The sequence below is a fragment of the Mixophyes fleayi genome, chromosome 3 (assembly GCF_038048845.1).
Source record: "Mixophyes fleayi isolate aMixFle1 chromosome 3, aMixFle1.hap1, whole genome shotgun sequence".
Lineage (NCBI taxonomy): Eukaryota > Metazoa > Chordata > Amphibia > Anura > Limnodynastidae > Mixophyes > Mixophyes fleayi.
The window spans coordinates 346,524,611-346,547,175 of record NC_134404.1 but is presented as its reverse complement, the minus strand read 5'-3'; positions in this window follow the sequence as shown (position 1 = coordinate 346,547,175).

Genomic DNA, 22,565 nt, shown 5'->3' with positions numbered 1-22,565 from the left:
GGCGCACTTAGGGGGGTTTCCAGGTACCAGAAACCCCCCTTTATCTAATCATGGAACCTCGCAGTTAGTATATTAAATGTACTATAGCACTTTGTCTGCAGCCTAGGACACATTTCCATGAGCAACTGCATATGTTTTCATGAACATTGGCCTCAACAAAATGGCCACAGTCACTCTTCTCTCTAGTGTATTATTTATACAGCTTGGTATCTAGTGCTCTAGTGTTTGTGTGACATAGAGAATAGAGACAGTAACTGTCCTGTTATCACTGCAGTCTGATGTCAGCGCTGGGTGAGTAACTACAGCACTAAGTTTAATAGTTTTATTATAATTGGGTGTGAGAGGAGATTAATATTAGATTTGTAGTGATATTAATTTGGTCAGATGTATGTAAAGCAGTGATCACATTAATGTGCAGCTTACTTTATGCCTCATTCATTTTTATGTAACATTTTATTACATTTATGTACATTTTACTGTCCTAATTCTTGTGTTCATATCTGACTACAGCACTTCTGCCTAATATCTGTTTTGTATGCAGTTCTGAATTGTTTTGCTATGCTGAATGCATGGACACTGCACAGTACCACTTCTCTTTATGTTATTCTATGCTGTACATATGGACACTGCACAGTACCACTTCTCTTTATGTTATTCTATGCTGTACATATGGACACTGCACAGTACCACTTCTCTTTGTCATTTCATGTTGTACATTTGGGAAAATCTCCCCTGACCATACATCAGCCAAAGTCTCGGAAGCCCGGCGGTGGGCATGTTTTTTTTAAAAGAAAATGAATGTTACTCTTAAAATATTAAAATAAGTTAGAATTACTGTGGTTGTTTAACGAAAATTTCCTGATCAGAGTCAAATTTCCAGAAAACCGGGAATAAAACCGACAAGTGGAAACAGTGGAGGAAACGCCCCTCAGTAGCGGCTTCTGCACCAGTTATTAGATTACGTTTTACAATCTGTGACTCATCCAGACGTCTTATTTACAGTCAGAGATATTAACTTCAAAAATGTGTCCGTTGTTGGTTTATTGCAGCAAGTTTGTTTTTGTTTTGTTTTTGTTTTGTTCCAAAATGAAACATTTGGAAACCTCTCTAGAAATCCTGTGTTTGCTCCTGACTGTTAGAAGCATCTTTACATTAGCCACTTGCTTCACCAATGTCAGTTCCACATCTTCTGAACCCCATTAAAGTTATGAACTGTGCTGAAAGTGTAAATTAATGAGCCAATATGGCCGACATTCATTCCTTCATTCCTCATCCTATCCCGTTATATGACAAGTGGAGCTGAGAGGTGATTTGCTGAGACACTTGGCCTCGTTCTCCATGGTTCCATATTCTACAACATGCCATCTGTATAAAATAAATACAGAAATAACTGAGATCATTGTTAAATATTTATAGGACGTTAATTTAATATTAATATTTAAAATAAATGCGGGAAAAAAATCAAATTTCAGCTAAAAGTGACCGGATTGCCACCCATTGAACCTTCATGACCTATCCAGAAATCCTGTCCTGCTAAGGACCATATGATACGATCTGCTGGCAAATGATAAATGGTGGTTTCTTCCAACATTTTTGGAAGCTACCAAGAGGTTTCTACTGACTAAATATATGAAAACAAATTTCCGCGCAACATGAACTCTCATTTCTACATGAACTGAATACTGCATCAGTTGTATCTTAATATGCGATTTCCTGTACAAATGGGACATTGCAATAAACAGAAGACATCACAAGAGAGAAGAAAGGGCATTGGCAGCTTTGTAAATATCTGCGTTCACAAGGAGTAAGTACCCACAAATATGTGTAAATCTGCTTTAGTCTTTAAGTTTCTGTGTAAATCACATTGTGTCCAAATCAATAGAACAATGTTGGAAACACAGAAGAACGGGACACATTACATGCTCGGGGTAATTATCAGGTCCTGTGACTTGGATCTGCTGTTTCCCCATTAACGTTCTATGTTATAGATGGCTCCATATGTGTCCTGGTGGCTCTGAACACTAAGGGCCACATAGACACAATGGTCTGATCTATTGTCTGGACCTATATTCTGGAAAGTATTGTGACTGTACAACAGCCTTATGTGCCGCAGATGTAATCAGGATGGATGAAGACAAAGGACTAAACATGACCCTCTAGCCCCTGATGAGAGCATTCAGGTGCAGGTGGTCGGACCACGTTATACACACTTCCCCCCACTGGTGACTATAGAGAGGACATGGGAACAGTGAGGATCTGGGTAGTAAACCTTTCAATGAATTATATCTGGGGGTCGATTATGTTATGTATCGATATGATTATGTTTTCTCAGGTTTGGTTCCACCAATGAATGTGAACCCCCGGATTTAATTAGTGAAACAAGTAAATGGTTTAGTCCATCTCTATATGGGCCTACTTGGGCTTAGAAACCATGTAGGCCATGTACAGTGTGCGCATGGCCAAGTTAATGCGACCAATGTAGACCTGGACACAGACGCAGATGTGCCTACCGAGAAACGTATGAGTTTCGTGGGTTGAATTGATAATGATGACGATCGGCTGCCACATTTGATTGGCTGAGTGTTGTTGTCTCCTCCCACTGACTTTATACAAAACATTATTGTGGCTGCGATATTATGTTAAACCTCTGCGATTATTTTCATTCTGATCGCTGCAGGAAGGAAGATTTACACTTGACTTTAAAAGAAAGTGGATGTTTGTGGTTAATTGTGTTTTAAATGCAACTTTTGCTTTTATGAGTATCCAGTGTCCATTCAATTTATCTGCTACGTTCATATATCCTAATGTATTTGATACTAACACTGACTGCCATAAACCAGACGTATATTGTTCTGTCTGCTCCAGGCATAGATAGATCATCGTCAACTTTATGATGGGGAACAGCATTTTAGTGTAAAAATCAGTATGTCCTATTTACTCCTAATATCTCTCTTTACCCCTCCCTCTAGAATATAAGCTCTCACAAGCAAGGTCTTCTCTACCATATGCCTCATGTCTGTCCACTCTCCGTCTTACTCACACAGTTCACACCTGTATCTGTGCTAGCCGTAATTGTGCACACACAGCTCATTCTGGTATTTCTACCTCACGTTGCTATTATGTGTAATTGTATTCATGTGTTTATTGTTATGTTTAATTGTTACGACATATCTGTTATAATGCTCACTGCTTTCATGTATGTTATATCTGTATGCTGATATCCGATGCATAAACTTTGGTGATAATGATGATGATGATGAAATAACTTTTATGTAGGCATATTTATTTTTTTCATATAGCCATTATGTTTATGATTTATTGCATAATAGTGAATCTTTTTATGAATTTGATATAGTGGAGTTGGAGATTGACACAAAATCGCTCATCTCTATGTATCTATTAGTGTAGTTCCACAATTAGCATTAAGACATTCCAATTAACGTTATTAGCAATTTGTTGATCTGTTTGATGTGATGTAATATTGGATAAAGGTCTCTACAACCCATTATTTAAATAAAACGAACAAATCAAGGCAGTCCCCTGAATGCCACCGATAGAAGAACAAATTAGAATCGTGGATCATGTCCGACTTGGTTGAGGAGAAGGATACGACATTTCTCTGGTTATAAACATTCCACAACTGACATAACTGGAACCTTCATTGTCTGCTGAGAACTTCTTCAGTACAAGGATTCTCAAAAGGGACATTAACCAACTAAGGACACAATTGGTGTTGAACACCCTCGTATGTCACAATACCCCTAATTCTGGACTATTTTACAACTTAACTATGCGATAATCATCTGATGCTATTGAGTTTAGTAAAAATGTGATAAATGTATTGATAATCTTATTGTCTTTGTTGCCTATTGAACACATTTTTGTATACTATCCATACTTGTATGGTAATTATTGTGTCTACCGTTTATTGATATTCATAAGTGACTACTGGGACAACATATTAGGAAACATTTCTACTGTTTAGCAGATTTGATATGAGCACAACCAACTTTATTATTGTGTAAATTTATGATCTATTATAATAGACCATTGTAAAAGCATATTAAGAAGCGCTGGGGTCATGAGTTCAAATCCCGACCATGGCCTTATCTGTGTGCAGTTTGTATGTTCTCCCCGTGTTTGTGTGGGTTTCCTCCGGGTGCTCTGGTTTCCTCCCACACTCCAAAAACATACAGGTTAATTGGCTGCTATCAAAATTGACCCTAGTCTCTGTCTGTCTGTGTGTGTGTGTGTCTGTCTGTCTGTGTGTGTGTATATTAGGGAATTTAGACTATAAGCTCCAATGGGGCAGGGACTGATGTGAGTGAGTTCTCTGTACAGCGCTGCGGAATCAGTGGTGCTATATAAATAAATAGTGATGATGATACTTTCTGAGATGAGCGCAGTTAATTTGATAATTATTATATACAATTTGTACTCAAAGATGGATAGCTGGTCATTTACTCGCTGCTTTACCGGATCTGGTATTTTTGGGGTTTTGAGCACAGTATAATCTATTATTTCTACACGTAACTACGTATACTGCTGCACAATTTCTAATTCCACTCTATCCAAGTAAGAGGACTAACACATATAAGGGAGGGCTCACATAGACTCACTAAGAATATGAGCTAACGGACAAGATAGGACTAGGACTATATTTTTTAAATAACACCAACTTTATTGATAAATCAGAAGGTTCTGATTTCTGTCAGGTTTTTTTAAAGTTGGAAAAATGACTTACTGAAGAGACCGGTGTCTGGTGGGATATTTACACACTAGAACAATATTTATCTGAAAAGATTATCCCGAAAGGGCTAAAACTAAACAACATCCCCACCCATGGTAGAGACAGTGACAATTTTTTACATCAATGGCAAGAAATTATAGACAACAGCTCATACAGATTCATGGCATTAATATTTCTCAGCACAGAGACGACCTGAACCACATTGAAGCTGAAATTATCACAATAGATTATATCCTATCTCCTTGCAAAACTTTACAACATTAATAAAGATTAATAAAAAAATTGGGAACATCCTTGTGGAACGGAAGAAATCCAAATAACTGAGTTATAAATATGGACTAAAAACAACAAAAAATGAGGATGAAATAAAAAGGAAAAAAAACTAAATTAACAAAATCTGAAACTAGTGACAAAGTTAAACATAAAGGAACAAAAAGAAACAAAAACACAAAGAAGAATAAAAGTAAGAATAAAAATCTAAATGTACCAACAAATGGGTTTGACTAACCAAAAATTCATGACAAAAGTACACACAAAAGAAACACCGCAAGTTAGGGGTCCATTGAGAGTTTAGATCAACTTTCAAGCAGTGATGTTGACCAATCAGTTCACAACACCACTTTTGAATATGACACACTATCCCTCAAATCCTTCGAAAAAAGGTTGGTCCAATATTGTAGATATCACCAGACATGAATTCAGCAGACATGAACTTTTAAATAATGCTGAAGCAATAATTGAGACCAAGGAAGACCTAAAAGAAAGACCACTGCATACTAATACCCCAGGAAAACCCACTACTCAGACACACAACAACATAATATATTCCACACCATTGGCAACAAACAGCAATTATACAGAAACATCACCAGATTACACCAAGGTTCAGTAAAGACCAAGACTGGTCCACACAAAACCAGCATCAAAACTAAACTAACGAAAATTAAACATATCAGAAGAGGAAAAAGAGGAGGAAGTAAAAATAATCCAGGAAGACCCCAAATCCATGGCACCATAGAAAAACCAACAGAAATTTTTCATCTTAGCACCTACCCCTTAACTAATGTGGAGATTATATTCTTCAATAAAGAGATGAATTATGCCCCAACCAAAAAGCTAAATAAATTGAGACATTTATAGATGTCCACAAAAATATTTGCAAATTATCACTAAAGAACTACTATCTCACTTCCTCACTAGAATTACAATCCAAACAATTAGTGACCAATACAAAAAAAATTGACAACTTTAAACATACTGGTCTCAAACCTCTGTCCACTTTTTATCCGAGACAAAGGCCTCCTAATTGATACCTTTGAACAATTATTTCTGGAAGACTTAGACAAAATTGAGATAAATAAAAAATACACAAAAAGTAATATCAATACGTCAGTACTAAAAGCGCTATCCAAACTAAGGACTCAAGATAATATTGTCATCAAACCAACGGATCAGGGTGAGGAAATAGCTATTTTAGACAAAGATGATTATATGAAAGAAACATATAACATTTTATCTGATGTAGCAACCTACAAACAATCAATAACCCAATGGGAAAATTCCAAATAGAAATGAAAGAAATCTTACAAAAAGGATGATGGGTATTATCAACCAACATGAATCCAGTGATTTCTGTGATATACTGCCTAACAAAAATTCAAATACCACAAACCCACCAGGGAGACCGATCATTTCGGAAATAAGCTGAAGTACGTCCAATCTCTCACTATTTGGACTTCTTTTTACAACCCTTTGTTTAACAGCAGCGGCCTTACATTCAAGACACAACATATGTGTTACAATGTCTCCAAAATCTAAAATGGAATAAAATTTACTGACTTGTTACATGTAATATAATTTTGCTCTGTATGGTCATTGGCTATAAATTGGGTTTGATTTGCATTAAATTCTTTTTAGAGAAAGATGCACAATACCAGCATGATCAAATTGAATTCAATTTAACCAAATTCATTTTTATCCTCACACATAATTATTTCTGGTTTGATGACAAACTTTATATACAGCAAGGTGGCACGATGATGGGTACCAGGTTTGCTCCCAGTTATGGAAACCTCTTTATGAGTCCATGGGAAGAGGAATATATTTGGTCCCATAAAAGCTAGGGAGCAAACCTGGTGCTCTGGAAGGAACACAGGTTGAAATAAATAATTTACTAAAATATCTTAACAATAACACTAGCAGCCACAGTTTTACCTTTAATTAAAGATTGTGTTTAAAACACAATCAGAGCAGCCGGGCAGCACACTGTCCCTGCCTGTCACGGCTGGACGGACCTGCACATAGTGTGCAGCCGTCGGCAGCCTAAGATTTTAGAAAGGGGCGGGGCCTAAATCGCCCCCCCTGAATCGCCCCGGGTACAGTAGTTTTCTAGATCCGCCCCTGGATACAATAGACATACTAAGGAAGCAGTAATGACACAGTAAGGTGATCTTGTTCTGACCGTGTTACTAAAAAGCCTTTTCTGATAACAAAATTTAGAGAATAGCTACTAATGTGTTAGCACTTATATTTGCATAACATTTGCATACTCTTATGATTTAAGAGTTCTTAAGATTTAGATAATGCCAAAGTACTACTCAGATTAGAGTTATGGGGACATTACTTATCTTAGAGCAGACACTCTTAGTGCTAAGGAGACCTTAAAGGCATTAACAACCTATTACGGTCTCCTTAAATTGAATAAGAGAGTATAGAGGATGTGAGACAACATTGTTTGAAGCTGCAGGATTGGGAGTATCTTTGTTTAATTCAGTGATGAAATGAATATTTATTCAAACATACTCAGATTACCTCCTTTATGGTGAGCACTGATCTATAATACACGTTGTCATATCACTACTGAACAGAATGATCCTAGAGATGGTTCCCCTATTCCGATGGACGGCTTTGGGGTGGGACAGCACATTCCTCATCCTCCTTGCGTGTGTCTGTGATGGTGTTATTGGTTGATGAGGAGTCGTGATACAGATAACTGATCTGATAGAGTATCTGCAGCGAGGCAACAGACTGAACACATACTGTACATATCATAACACTACGCAGGGCTCGCAGCGAGATAAGAACGTTCATTCTGTACATATCCCAGAATGTAAATACCAAGCGTCCGCCACTACAATTCCCTGTGTTTGACTTCAATAAATTTCTAACATGCAACCACAACCCTGGATCTTATCACAACTAAAGGGAGAGAAAAGAAGCAGAGTTATGTATAATATAAATATATCTATATATAATAACGGCCAATATACAGTAGAGGACAAGTTGTCATAAACACAGCAGTAAGAGACTCAGGACGGCTCATGTGCAGTCTGGTGCTTAGATCTTTATTATAAAGAACGTAAATGGAACAATAAACCAGAACATGACTTAGTTCTGTGTTACTTGTCTTCCTGAATAAAACACTCTCCTATTTCACTGATAATTTATTCAGGAGATATTTCTCGGAATTTCCGCGAGTTGATTACCGCCATGAAATTTTTTGCGGCCAAATGGAGAATGAGACAAATATTTCCCTGAACAGTTGTGAAAATCTCTGGATGACTTATGGACTATTATAATGTTACTTAAAAGTTGTTCGTTATGTTCCTAACAAAATTTCTCTAATCTTAAATTGGAAAATTAAAGATTAAAAAATCTGTGGGTTCAAAAAATAAATCCCAATTAGATACATATATTAATATATTAATACATATATTCTGAGCAGAAAACTTAAATGATTTATGTTTTTTCCATCTGAATTGCACACAAATTAAACTGATATCAGCCAATCATTGGTTTATATTTAACAGGTGAGGTAGAGGGTTCATATAGGTGACAGAGGAGTGAGATTGATGAGGTAGAGAGGTAATACAGGTGAGATAGAGATGTGAGACAGGTGAGGTAGAGGTGTGAGATAGGTGGGCAGAGGAGTGAGACAGGTGAGGTATAGGACTGAGATAGGTGAGGTAGACAGATGAGATAGAGGATTGAAACAGGTGAGGTAGAGAGGTGAGACAGGTGAGGTAGATAGATACAATAGGTGAGGTAGAGTGAGATAGGTGGGGTAGAGGGTGAGTGAGATAGGTGGGCAGAGACAGGTGAGGTAGATGGGTGAGACAGGTGAGGTAGAGAGGTGAGATATGTGAGGTAGAGAGGTGAGACAGGTGAGGTAGATAGATACAATAGGTGAGGTAGAGTAGTGAGATATGTGGGGTAGAGGGTGAGTGAGATAGGTGGGCAGAGACAGGTGAGGTAGATGGGTGAGACAGTTGAGGTATTAGAGGTTGAGATAGGTGTGGTAGAGGGTGAGTGAGATAGGTGGGCAGAGGTGTGAGACAGGTGAGGCAGAGGTGTGAGACAGGTGAGGTAGAGAGGAGAGATAGGTGAGGTAGAGGCGTGAGACAGGTGGAGTAGAGGGGTGAGATAGGAGGCAGAGGAGTGAGACAGGTGAGGTATAGGAATGAGATAGGTGAGGTAGAGGGGTGAGTCAGGTGAGATAGAGGGGTGAAACAGGTGAGGTAGAGAGGTGAGACGTGGGAGTTAGAGAGGTGAGATAGGTGTGGTAGAGGGGTGAGTGAGACAGGCGAGGCAGAGGTGTGAGACAGGTGAGGTAGAAAGGAGAGACAGGTGAGGTAGAGGAGTGAGATAGGTGGGGTAGAAGATTGAGACAAATGAGGTAGATGGGTGAGACAGGTGAGGTAGAGGGGTGAGACAGGTGAGGTGAGACAGGTGAGTTAGAGAGGTGAGATAATTGGGGCAGAGTATTGAGACAAATGAGGTAGATGGATGAGACAGGTGAGGTAGAGGGGTGAGACAGGTGAGGTAGAGATATGAGACAGGTGAGGTAGAGAGGTGAGATAGATGGGTGAGATAATTGGGGCAGAGTATTGAGACAAATGAGGTAGACAGATGAGACAGGTGAGGTAGAGGGGTGAGACAGGTGAGGTAGAGGAGTGAGATTGGTGATGTAGTGGGGTAATACAGGTGAGGTAGAGATATGAGACAGGTGAGGTAGAGAGGTGAGACAGGTGAGATAGATGGGTGAGATAATTGGGACAGAGTATTGAGACAGATGAGGTAGAGGGATGAGACAGGTGAAGTAGAGGGGTGAGACAGGTGAGATAGAGGGGTGAGACAGGTGAGATAGAGGGGTGAGGCAGAGGACCTGGATATCACTGGCCACAGTCTAGAGAGTACCTGGCATGATGCAAAGTGTGTTGCTGTGTGGAACGAGGCAGGAAGATCAGCATGAACAGCTTCCACTGTGTTACAGTGCCAGAATGATATCAATACACTGTTTTACATAGCATTAAAGCGCAGCATACGCTATAGATAAATTAGGCTCTTCTTCACAGATCATTATTGGCTCCAATCCAGCCGTGTTTCTCCTTTTGTGTCACATGGCTGGGAGTGGGGTAAGATAATATACAGAATGGAGCAAATCAACCACATGTCTAACATTTCACAACTCAACATAATGAAAACAGATATCCTGTAACTAATCAGTGGACTCAGTAAACCTACCCTGCTCTCCTCGGATAAACCATAACATCTTGTCCAAAATGCTATATCCAGATCCTTACCATAGAAGCCATTTGTTTTAATACAATATTAATGCCTAGAAAATATGCACCAGCGATAATAACAACATTACTCTTTACAGTTTATTAACTCTATATAATACAACGATGCAGAAAGTGATTCTTGCCAAATAATGAGGAGATACCCTGACATCACTGGGAGATGACTTCAGATGCTTCCTTCTTTACACCAGGAGATACCCTGACATCACTGGGAGGTGATAACTCCAGGTGATTCTACACAGCCAGGAGATACCCTGACATCACTGAGAAGTGATAGCTCCAGGTGATTCTACACAACCAGGAGATACCCTGACATCACTGGAAGGAGATAACTCCCAAAGGATTCATTCTACACAGCCAGGAGATACCCTGACATCACTGAGAGGTGATAACTTCAAGGGATTCATTCTACACAGCCAGGAGATACCCTGACATCACTGAGAGGAGTTAACTCCAGGTGATTCTTTCTACACAGCCAGGAGATACTCTGACATCACTGAGAGGTGATAACTCCAAGGGGTTCATTCTACAGAGCCAGGAGATACCCTGACATCACTGAGAGGTGATAACTCCAGGTGATTCTTTCTACACAACCAGGAGAGACCCTGACATAACTGAGAGGAGATAACTCCAAGGGATGCATTCTACACAGCCAGGAGATACTCTGACATCACTGAGAGGTGATAACTCCAGGTGATTCTACACAACCAGGAGATACCCTGACATCACTGGAAGGAGATAACTCCAAGGGATTCATTCTACACAGCCAGGAGATACTCTGACATCACTGAGAGGTGATAACTCCAAGAGATTCATTCTACACAGCCAGGAGATACTCTGACATCACTGAGAGGTGATAACTCCAAGGGATTCATTCTACACAGCCAAGAGATACTCTGACATCACTGAGAGGTGATAACTCCAAGGGATTAATTCTACACAGCCAGGAGATACCCTGACATCACTTAGAGGTGATAACTCCAGGTGATACTTTCTACACAGCCAGGAGATACCCTGACATCACTGAGAGGTGATAACTCCAAGAGATTCATTCTACACAGCCAGGAGATACCCTGACATCACTGAGAGGTGATAACTCCAGGTGATACTTTCTACACAGCCAGGAGATACCCTGACATCACTGAGAGGTGATAACTCCAAGGGATTCATTCTACACAGCCAAGAGATACTCTGACATCACTGAGAGGTGATAACTAAGAGGGATTAATTCTACACAGCCAGGAGATACCCTGACATCACTGAGAGGTGATAACTCCAGGTGATACTTTCTACACAGCCAGGAGATACCCTGACATCACTGAGAGGTGATAAATCCAGGTGATACTTTCTACACAGCCAGGAGATACTCTGACATCACTGAGAGGTGATAACTCCAGGTGATTCTACACAACCAGGAGATACCCTGACATCACTGGAAGGAGATAACTCCCAAAGGATTCATTCTACACAGCCAGGAGATACCCTGACATCACTGAGAGGTGATAACTTCAAGGGATTCATTCTACACAGCCAGGAGATACCCTGACATCACTGAGAGGAGTTAACTCCAGGTGATTCTTTCTACACAGCCAGGAGATACTCTGACATCACTGAGAGGTGATAACTCCAAGGGGTTCATTCTACAGAGCCAGGAGATACCCTGACATCACTGAGAGGTGATAACTCCAGGTGATTCTTTCTACACAACCAGGAGATACCCTGACATCACTGAGAGGAGATAACTCCAAGGGATGCATTCTACACAGCCAGGAGATACTCTGACATCACTGAGAGGTGATAACTCCAGGTGATTCTACACAACCAGGAGATACCCTGACATCACTGGAAGGAGATAACTCCAAGGGATTCATTCTACACAGCCAGGAGATACTCTGACATCACTGAGAGGTGATAACTCCAAGAGATTCATTCTACACAGCCAGGAGATACTCTGACATCACTGAGAGGTGATAACTCCAAGGGATTCATTCTACACAGCCAAGAGATACTCTGACATCACTGAGAGGTGATAACTCCAAGGGATTAATTCTACACAGCCAGGAGATACCCTGACATCACTTAGAGGTGATAACTCCAGGTGATACTTTCTACACAGCCAGGAGATACCCTGACATCACTGAGAGGTGATAACTCCAGGTGATACTTTCTACACAGCCAGGAGATACCCTGACATCACTGAGAGGTGATAACTCCAAGGGATTCATTCTACACAGCCAAGAGATACTCTGACATCACTGAGAGGTGATAACTAAGAGGGATTAATTCTACACAGCCAGGAGATACCCTGACATCACTGAGAGGTGATAACTCCAGGTGATACTTTCTACACAGCCAGGAGATACCCTGACATCACTGAGAGGTGATAAATCCAGGTGATACTTTCTACACAGCCAGGAGATACTCTGACATCACTGAGAGGTGATAACTCCAGGTGATTCTACACAACCAGGAGATACCCTGACATCACTGGAAGGAGATAACTCCCAAAGGATTCATTCTACACAGCCAGGAGATACCCTGACATCACTGAGAGGTGATAACTTCAAGGGATTCATTCTACACAGCCAGGAGATACCCTGACATCACTGAGAGGAGTTAACTCCAGGTGATTCTTTCTACACAGCCAGGAGATACTCTGACATCACTGAGAGGTGATAACTCCAAGGGGTTCATTCTACAGAGCCAGGAGATACCCTGACATCACTGAGAGGTGATAACTCCAGGTGATTCTTTCTACACAACCAGGAGATACCCTGACATCACTGAGAGGAGATAACTCCAAGGGATGCATTCTACACAGCCAGGAGATACTCTGACATCACTGAGAGGTGATAACTCCAGGTGATTCTACACAACCAGGAGATACCCTGACATCACTGGAAGGAGATAACTCCAAGGGATTCATTCTACACAGCCAGGAGATACTCTGACATCACTGAGAGGTGATAACTCCAAGAGATTCATTCTACACAGCCAGGAGATACTCTGACATCACTGAGAGGTGATAACTCCAAGGGATTCATTCTACACAGCCAAGAGATACTCTGACATCACTGAGAGGTGATAACTCCAAGGGATTAATTCTACACAGCCAGGAGATACCCTGACATCACTTAGAGGTGATAACTCCAGGTGATACTTTCTACACAGCCAGGAGATACCCTGACATCACTGAGAGGTGATAACTCCAGGTGATACTTTCTACACAGCCAGGAGATACCCTGACATCACTGAGAGGTGATAACTCCAAGGGATTCATTCTACACAGCCAAGAGATACTCTGACATCACTGAGAGGTGATAACTAAGAGGGATTAATTCTACACAGCCAGGAGATACCCTGACATCACTGAGAGGTGATAACTCCAGGTGATACTTTCTACACAGCCAGGAGATACCCTGACATCACTGAGAGGTGATAAATCCAGGTGATACTTTCTACACAGCCAGGAGATACTCTGACATCACTGAGAGGTGATAACTCCAGGTGATTCTACACAACCAGGAGATACCCTGACATCACTGGAAGGAGATAACTCCCAAAGGATTCATTCTACACAGCCAGGAGATACCCTGACATCACTGAGAGGTGATAACTTCAAGGGATTCATTCTACACAGCCAGGAGATACCCTGACATCACTGAGAGGAGTTAACTCCAGGTGATTCTTTCTACACAGCCAGGAGATACTCTGACATCACTGAGAGGTGATAACTCCAAGGGGTTCATTCTACAGAGCCAGGAGATACCCTGACATCACTGAGAGGTGATAACTCCAGGTGATTCTTTCTACACAACCAGGAGATACCCTGACATCACTGAGAGGAGATAACTCCAAGGGATGCATTCTACACAGCCAGGAGATACTCTGACATCACTGAGAGGTGATAACTCCAGGTGATTCTACACAACCAGGAGATACCCTGACATCACTGGAAGGAGATAACTCCAAGGGATTCATTCTACACAGCCAGGAGATACTCTGACATCACTGAGAGGTGATAACTCCAAGAGATTCATTCTACACAGCCAGGAGATACTCTGACATCACTGAGAGGTGATAACTCCAAGGGATTCATTCTACACAGCCAAGAGATACTCTGACATCACTGAGAGGTGATAACTCCAAGGGATTAATTCTACACAGCCAGGAGATACCCTGACATCACTTAGAGGTGATAACTCCAGGTGATACTTTCTACACAGCCAGGAGATACCCTGACATCACTGAGAGGTGATAACTCCAGGTGATACTTTCTACACAGCCAGGAGATACCCTGACATCACTGAGAGGTGATAACTCCAAGGGATTCATTCTACACAGCCAAGAGATACTCTGACATCACTGAGAGGGGATAACTAAGAGGGATTAATTCTACACAGCCAGGAGATACCCTGACATCACTGAGAGGTGATAACTCCAGGTGATACTTTCTACACAGCCAGGAGATACCCTGACATCACTGAGAGGTGATAACTCCAGGTGATACTTTCTACACAGCCAGGAGATACCCTGACATCACTGAGAGGTGATAAATCCAGGTGATACTTTCACCACAGCCAGGAGATACCCTGACATCACTGAGAGGTGATTACTCCAGGTGATACTTTCTACACAGCCAGGAGATACCCTGACATTACTGGGAGAAGATTAGGCCAGATTTATCTGTCTAGATAATTAGAAGATAACAATACATCTCTGGGATTGTGTAATAGCTAACTGCTGCTACCTCCCTACCCCTGCTAACCCCATCTAATGAAGGGGGCTTCCTTTACTCTACAAATAGGAAATGTTTCTGATTCTGTATCTCATTGACTAAGAATGTACCAGTAATTTTTCAACTCCAACTTAATTAAGTTTGATGTTAGCTATAGACACCTTTTTTACAGCAGAATGTGTGCTCTATTTCCTGATTTTTAAGTGGGTAGGACAAACTGATGGAGGTTTACTCTTCTCTATTTATCTCCCCCTGGTATCTGTTCCAAAATACACATAAACTATGTATAGAAAGAGCTGGATTTCATGAAGAACTTTCATGTGTTGCTAGATGCTAATTTTAGCGTTTCTCTCCCACAGTTGAATCTGCCTCGTACATCGTCTAGTATGATAATGTGTTCTCAAAGGAATGTCCTTCATATTTATCCCTATTCAGATTCAAACTTTTCCTCTAGAATCTCTATAGTTTTTACTGAAAGAGCCAGATCCCATAAAATTTTGTGCTAGAAAATCGAGCTTGATGTAAATTCTCAGGAAATGTTGGGGTCACACAAACCTTGAAGGACAACATTGGAACCAAAGGTCAGCAGTGAAGCAGCCACGCTTTGAAATAAGGATTTGTTTTTCAAGCTCTATAATTCATACCATCAATGTATGTGGCGCTGTTCCAGCCAAGTTATCAGTCCCACGCTGTACTGTGCACATCTTCTGGACATTGGCTGAATTGAACCTAAATAAAAAACTCTTTCACACAGATAAAAATATTTCCTTTAGTTACCCTGGGAAAAGGTCATGTATTTTCTCTCAAAACACAGGAAAAGATTATAGACATTTAGGAAACAAGTAATTATTAAAGATGGGAGTACTAGGTTTGTTTGTTTCATCTTAAAATCTTTCTATTTTGGAGTAATATTAGTATGTATTTGAAGTCTTGTTCTGGGAAGAATTAATGTCCCCAGAGCAACCTGTCTGTGTAATAACCTTGAGCGCCCCTTGTGTTCCTGCAGTCCCCTACATACAACATGCTGGGGGGCATTTATGAAAACTGGTGCACAGCTAACTGCAAGAAAGGTGTTGTAACTCAGAGCAACCAGGGATTTGTCACTAATCCTAACCAGTTTCTCCTCGTAGATGTTATTAGCAGCATTTATTGTGATGTCCCTGCAGTGTGCTCTGGCTGTAAATATGTTACAAACACATTAATCTCAGCATGTCATCCTGCAGTAATTGCTTTCAAATTAATAAACTAACCTTCGTAACCAAAACATGTTAGAACAAAGCTGTCACCTGTGTGCACAGAATGACGTAAGGGGTTTTCTTGTGCCCAGATCCTGATCCTCTGGGCCTCTTCCCCCAGCGCACCTGTGTTATAGTTTTTAAGATCAGTGCCAAGGCCGAGTACAGATGAACATTCACAATAGAAGATTGAAGAGACGATGGATGGACCCTACTCTCCAACTGTTCCCCAGCACACTGACGTTTCCTGTCCAACACACCTACATAAGGAGCAAAGCGAAGTTCTCCTACCCCTTGAATAAGACTGATAGAGCGGGAACCACATTTCCACAACACAACCTTACACAGGCAGGTCCCATAATCATGTTCTTATGCTATATTGTAATTTCATCAGAGGGTCCGATCCACACCAATTAAAATAACTAGAATACATGTAAGAGCTATATGACCGGGGATATCTGCAGTACTCTAATGGCAGCAATAGTATTACACTGATTGTATATGCAGATGTGGTGCAGTATGACAGGTGATGTATGTTGAGTTCAACCATAACCGAGACACAGTGGAGGCTGCCATATTGTGGGCTGAACCAATATTCAGGAACAGTCTGTCAGTATTAATTAAAGATGTTCACTGACCTCCGTGTTTTGGTTTTGATTTTGGATCTGTATTAACTTCGTGTTTTGGTTTTGGTTTTGGCAATACCGCCCTCACGTGTTTTAGTTTTGGAACTGTATTTTTTTTTTAAAAATTGCTAATATCACATAGTTTTGCTCTTTTTTTTTGTTCCTACATTATTATTAACCTCAATAACACTAATTTCCAGTCAATTTTGACCACCTCACAGGTCACATTATTATTTTCATACACTTTTGGCCAAAGACTGCAGCGACCTGTCTGGATGCTAAGTGACAGAGCAACGACACAAATACACGGCAGTTCTTAGCACATCTAGAAAACATTGCCACACAGCAGTGGCAGAAAAAAAAACCGGTGCAAAATGGAATTGTCCTTGGGCCCTCCCACCTGCCCTTATGTTGGATCGTAAAAAGGACATGTACAGTTTAACAAACCAATCACTTCAGCGACAAGAACTGACACTTTTGTGGCTGAATTGCTTGGTTTGTTTGGGCCCCCACAAAACAAGCTAACAATGGGCTTAAGTCAGCTAAGCTAACAGTGCTGTCAATGAACTCTACAGTGGCAAGATGTTGCTGTCATCATTTTCAGCCTCATCCTTACTCTCATTAGTGTGTACATTATCCTCACACAATATTAATTCATCCCCACTGGAATCCACCATTACAGAAGTCTCTGTACTTTGATGTAATTGCCAGTAAAGGCCTTCCTCGTGGAATTTGTAGTTCATTTTCACTTACTCGTGGAATTTGTAGTTCATTTTCACTGGCAATTCTTTTAGACCAGACCAGATGTCAAAATGTTGTGCTGACTCATCTGCATCATTCCTGGGTCTCTTGATTAGTTTTTTTTAGCAGCAGTAGCCTGGGAAACTGAAGGAGGAGACGCTGTCCTGTCATATAGCACTTTGCATCTCTTGTGATCTGGGTCAGTTGGAAATAAAGAGAAGACATAGTTCTTAAACCTAGGATCAAGCACAGTCACCAAAATGTAGTCATTCGATTTCAAGGTGTTGATAACTCTTGGATCCTGGCAAAGCGAATAAAGTACTTGATCTACAAGTCCGACATACTTATTCTCCTCCTTCTATTTCTCAAGCTGCTTTTCCAAAAGTCTAATTAAGGGAATCACTTGGCTCAAGCTAGCTGTTTCTGAACTCAGTTTACAGGTGACTACTTCAAATGGTTTCAGCACCTTGCACAACACGGAAAGTATTCTCCACTGTGCTGGACTAAAGTACATTCACCCTCCTTTCCCAATGTCATGGCTTGTGGAGTAAGCATGGATGACTTTTCGCTGATCCTCCATCCTCACAAGCATATATGGGGTGGAATTCTACCTTGTTACCACTTCTTGCTTCAGTTGGTGGTAGGGCAATATAAATTGTTATTGTAGCTGCTGAAATCTCCTACATGGTGTTGCAGAATGCTGGAAATGTCCTGAAATTTTTTGGGCCACAGCCAGCATCTCCTGCACATCCCTATCATTTTTCAAAAAGCTCTGACCACCAAGTTGACTGTGTGAGAAAAACAGGGAATGTGATGGACTTCAACCACAATATTGGTGGCATTATCAGAAATCACATATCCTGAGGAAAGTCCAAACGGGATAAGCCAAGTTGCAATGGCATCCTTTAGTTTTTCAAACAGATTGTCAGCGGTATTACCTCTTAGTGACGCCAGTGATACACAGAGTAGCCTGTCTCTGAAAAATCTGGAGTTGTTTGATACATGCTGCTGCTGTTCCTGCTGCTGAAGGCAATTCACCAACCCAGTGGGATGTCACAGTCAAATAATCTGTAGTTTGCCCGGTTCTGCTTGTCCACATATCTGTGGTTAAGTGTACAGTGGGTAGAATGGCACTTTGTAGCCCAATAATTAAATTTTTTCGAACCTTTTGGTAGAGGTGAGGAATTGCTTTTCTAGTAAAATGGTGTTGTGATGGAATTTGGTAATGGAAACACTTTTCAGATATTGGATGCAGATCTAATACTAGCATAGTCACCATGGCGTCTGTGATCTGCTTTGCAACTGGGTGACAGCTTTCATACTTGCTTCCTCTTGCAAAGGATTGTTTAACAGTCAATTGTTAAAAACTACTAGTAGTTGTTCTTCTTGGTCTGCTTCTGGGATGAAGATCCACCCCCAGCACTCGTGAGGATATTGATGAGGACGGTATTGTTGGTGTAGATCACAGGTGCCGGGATCTATCTGAGAGAAGAGAGCTATATTTTTTTTTTTAGTTTAATTTTCAGATTTTTCCAACAGCTTGCCATGAACTTGCTTCAAATGGCGTAACATGGATGACGTTCCTAGATGGTTAAGGTCCCTACCTCTACTAACTGTGGCTTTACAAATGCTACAAATGGCTAGACAACTGTTGTCAGGATTTGGGTAAAAATAATTCCACACATAAGAGGGGGATTTTTTGGTCTTATGTCCAGGCATGACAATGACCTTCTTCTTATCATTGGCAAGAACTGCTTCCAATGGTGCAGGACTTACATAAACATCATCATTGTCATCAACATCCTCGTTAGCGCCATCGTCAGCTACACAAATATCCCCCTCATCCTGTTGCAAATCCAAAGTGGCATCCTCAATTTGTGTATCACCAGCTACACATGGGCTTCATCCACACATTTGCAGAAATGGTGGAAGGAGGCTTCTTTATGAGTACAGTATCAGAATGGTCAGGCTTAAGCATAGCACTCGTGGGTATACTCTCCACTGGGATTTGTGTCATTTCTGAACATACAGTTTCCTTTACTGCCTTTGTGCTCACTATTCGTACCTTGATGAATCAGACCCATAAACTGGAGTGTGAGCAGGAAAGAGTTTTAGTGGCAAATTTGGATAATTTTGGCCACTGATAATATTCCAGCAGATGACAATTAAAAGAAAAAATTATAGAGTTTTTCAGGTGATTGGGCCATGTTCTGTCTATAAATTGCAGGAAAAATCTATTAATAATCCAGAAAAATTATTTTGATGGGAATAATGCAGACATTTTTGGGAAAAGAGGGTAAAAAGCTCCCAATTCTGCAACTTATAGACAGAAAATGATGTATACACCTGAATGGATTCTAGTTTGTAACAAAAGATTTCTTTGTTCCATATCAATTTCAGAGATTGAACTTGTCAGAGTGACCACAGCTCAGATTAGTGGTGATGAACATAATAATGACATTAACAAGACTGGGAGCAAATCTTTCTCCCAGGGAAAAAAGAACTATTATTATAATTATTATTATTATTATTATTATTATTAATAATATTAATAATAATGGTTTCATATTAGTTGCTGGTAAATCTGACAATCAATAAATAAAGTCAGAACACAGAAGATCTTCCTGATTTGTTAACTTTAAAACTATTATAGATAAAAGCATTTTTATTTTTCCCCCCAATACTTATTAATCTTTCTGCAGCTCCAATAAGTTTGATATAAAGTTGTTTCTTGGCTCTGACACGATCTCGTCTCTCGTTCCTCCATATGCGCACGTTGACACTGTGATGTATCTGCTATATCGTTGGCTGTGATACGGACCTCCTGCAACATAACGGAACTGCGATATTCATAGTATTATCAAATTATTTCCACATTGTATCAGTGTCAATGAAACTAGTAATTTGACGCAGCCCGTGTTTAACACCAGCTTGGCTGGGCGTCATTTAGGATCACATCCTTATATATACTGTACCTTAATTTACATTTATCAGTTATTAGTCTATCAGTGACTCTAGTTCATCTGGAGCTGCTGAGATTCTTGTTTTGTGTTGTACTCATGACATACTGTCGTTCTTGTAGAGACATATAAGTCTGTATAACACAGACAGATCTGCAGTCTCAGGTCATTAATTCAATCTTGTCATGCAACGAGGGCCAGATTTTATATTTCGGGGCTTCTCAGGGGCCACAGATGCAACAAATTTACTAGAAATGTGTTAAGTCCAAATAATAGGACACGTAATCTGCATAGAACAGATCAGAAGACATTTGTACAGGAAAATGTGACATATATAGGACCAGTATGGGCTGTGGAATGACCTGCAGGATTTGCAGACCAACAATGTCTCTTATTTCAAAGCACAATTTACGGTCTTTGGAGACATCGTCGTCAGACCAAGCAGCAGGTCGGTGGATGCTACTGAAACAATTAAAATGTCACATTAAAGTCCAATCTACTTTCTCTTTCGAACCATCCTCTTCATGCATTTATACTTTTACATTTTTCTTCTAAATAATTTCTCAGACGCTTCCAGATGTTTAAATGATTCCATTGTGTAAAATGAAATCTATTCCACTTGAGTATACAAGTAGGTTTACTCGTGAACCCCAATCTGCCCTTCTTCTTCAATCAAACCACACAAACTTTTGTAGCCCCATTTCCCTGTAAATTAGTAAATGTACAAACACTCATCTCATCATCTCAATCTACAACCTGACCCCTCGACCCTATTCCCTCCCAACTTCCTCCACTCCATGCCCACCTCTAACTCATCTCTTCACCTGTCTCTCTCCACTGGCACATTTCCATCCTCCTTTAAACATCTCACCAATTCTAAAGAATCCATCTCTCGATCCAGCCTCTCTCTCTAACTACCGTCCTATTTCTCTCTTCTCCAGTTTGCCTACAAACTACTTGAGCAATTAGTGTCTCACTTTCTCTCCTCTAATTCCATTCTCGACTCTCTACAATCAGGCTCTCGTCCCCAACATTCTACTGAATCTGCTGTCACAAAAGTGATCAATGATCTACTTACTGCAAAATCTAAGGGTCGTTTCTCCATACTCATTTTCCTGGACCTCTCTGCTGCTTTTGATACTGGTGATCACCCTCTTCACCTACACACCGTTCACTCCATTGGCTTTGGTGACACAGTTCTTTCCGGGTTCATTTCCTACCTATCGAACTACTCCTTTAGTGTTTCTACATCTGGCACATCCTCTCCTCCCCTCTCACTATCTGTTGATGGTCCCACAAGGCTCTGTTCTTGGCCCCTTACTTTTTTCATTGTACACCTCTTCTCTTGAGGCACTAATTTACTCATTAGGCCTCCAGAAACACCACTACGTTGATGACACCCAAATCTACATATTTTTCATTGACCTCTACTCTTCTGTACTATCTCGTGTAACCAACTGTCTTTCTGCTATCTCCACAATGATGTCCCAATGCTACCTAAAGCTCAACATATCCAAAACAGAGCTCATTGTCTTCCCTTCTGCCAGAGTCACCACCTGACCTCAAAGCTCCCTCACTGTCAATAACACCACAATTTCCTCAGTCTCCCAAGTCCACTGCCTTAGTGTCACACTTGACACTTCCTCACATCCAGACTCTCCCCAGTACTGTCAACTCCACCTTAACAACATTGCCAGAATACGCCCTTTCTTACTCAACATGCTACCAAAACTCTTATCCATTCTCTCATCATCTCCCGTCTTGACTATTGCAACCTCCTGCTATCTGGCATTCCTGACACCAATATATCCACACTTCAATCCATCCTAAAAGCTGCTGCAAGACTGATTTTCCTCTCTGACCGCCCCACATCTGCTGCACCTCTCTGTAAATCCCTACACTAACTCCCTGTGTCCTCCAGAATCAAATTCAA